Source organism: Myotis davidii, unplaced genomic scaffold (assembly GCF_000327345.1).
Source record: "Myotis davidii unplaced genomic scaffold, ASM32734v1 scaffold514, whole genome shotgun sequence".
Taxonomy (NCBI): Eukaryota; Metazoa; Chordata; class Mammalia; order Chiroptera; family Vespertilionidae; genus Myotis; species Myotis davidii.
This window is the reverse complement of record NW_006286236.1, coordinates 1,265,481-1,267,496: the sequence shown is the minus strand read 5'-3', so window position 1 is coordinate 1,267,496 and position 2,016 is coordinate 1,265,481.

Sequence of the window (2,016 nt, the reverse complement as noted above, 5' to 3'; positions counted from 1 at the left end):
TAGTTCTTTAACAGATTTTGTTTGTTACAATTTTACAGGTAAATTACTGCCTTTCAAAAGTGAACAGAGCAAGGTGCATACAGAATGCTTCTGATATCCCCAGTTGATTGCTCTGATGATTCTGAAGGATGTTATTTATTAACTCAAACAATTATTTTGATATATTGCGTATTAAACTGCCTGCCAATTTGACTACTTATTTTAAAGCATCTTGTATATGTGTAACACTGTATGCAAGTCAGCTTTGGATTAGGTGAATTGTGGAGTGAAACAGCATTTTAGAAGTTCAGAAACTAACTTGGCTGGTGTGGCTCAGTGGTTGAGCATCAACCCATACCAGAGGAGGTCACGGTTCAATTCCTGGTCAGGGCACATGCCCAGATTGCAGGCTCGATTCCAGCTAGGGGTTGTGCAGGAGACAGCTGATCAATGATTCTCTCTCATTGATTTGATGTTTCTCTCCTTCTCCCTTCCTCTCTCTGAAATCAATATATATATATTAAATCCTTTTGAAATGTTTTTGAAATTTTGATGTAGATTCCATTGAATTTAGAGATCAAGTTGGGAGACTGACCAGGAGGGCTCCAACGGACGCTTTGCCTTGGATGTTGCCATGGGGTCCTAGTCGGTACCAGAGATGCCAGCCTCCCTTCATCTCCTCATTGGCCAAGGTTTATTTGTTTGTTTGTTTACTCCGGAATGGCTTTTGTACTATCAAATATTTCGAAGCATCTATCAAGATAAACTTACCCTCTTCCTCCCTTTAATCTGTTCATCTGCTTCTTTTAGTCATGAGTAGATTTCGTAGATGACTCTGTCCATTTCTGGAATAATCCCTACGTGACCACGATACAGTCTTTCTTTAAACACCTTTGTCAGAGTGTCCTCTAAAATAATTGTTGTCTGCAGTGAAGTTGGGTGCATGTTTTTCATTTTCAGTTTTTTTTTCCTACCATGACATTTCTTCAAGAGTTTGGGAATTTTGGTGTGTGTGTTAGAGTGAGAAGGTTTGGTTTCTCTCTTCTCCTTTCTCCCTCGCTCTCCTTCTCCTTCTCCTCTCTGTCACCCTCCTGGCCCTGTGGTTACCTCTCACTCTAAGTGAATTTTAACCCTTAGGTTTTTAACACATATATTTAACCTTTATTTTCCATCAGCAGGTGGAAATTAACATAGAGATGCTCTTGCAAAACAAGACGAGACCCTTAGCAAACTTTCACTTCTCCACTGTCCACCTCAACCTCACAGCCAACTCCGGTAAAATGATCTGGTTATTGAATTTAATATTGCTATCTTGTATTCATGCATTCTCACTCTGTACAGGAGCACTTCTTGACTTACCTGTGAGTCTTGTTGGTTTATTTTCTCACCACTGATTCCAGGATCACATGCTTTCTTTCTTTCTTGGACTTTTTCTTTTTTCTGAAATATATCCTAGAGTAATTTTTCCCCCCAGGAAATATCTAAAAAGCTTTTTGTGTCCTCACATTTCCAAAATGTTATGGGTTTTGCCCTTGAACTTCAAAGTAAGCTTGATTGTTTATGATTCTAGGTTTAAACTATTTTCTCTCCATATTTTCAAGACATCCCTGTGTATGTGGAGTTTGGAGTCACCAATCTGGCCCTTGCTGCATTAAAAATAACCCTTTTGTTTCTTTCCTTCTGGAAGCTGCTAGGATTCCCCTTTCATTCTTGGGTGACTGAAAGTTCACCAGTTTGTGACTGAGAAGGCACTATGGGAAATTAATCTCACTTTTCACTTAGTGAACTGTTGTCTCCTTCAAAGCCCTGTGAAATTTTCTTCTATTTCTTTTTTTTTACACATATTTTTGTTGATTTCAGAGAGGAAGGAGAGAGAGAGAGAGAGAGAGAGAGAGAAACATCAATGATGAGAGAGAATCATTGATCGGCTGCCTCCTGCATGCCCCCTACTGGGGATTGAGCCCACAACCTGGGCATGTGTCGTTGGCCAGAATCGAACCCAGGACCTTTCAGCCCAAAGGCTGATGGTCTATCCAC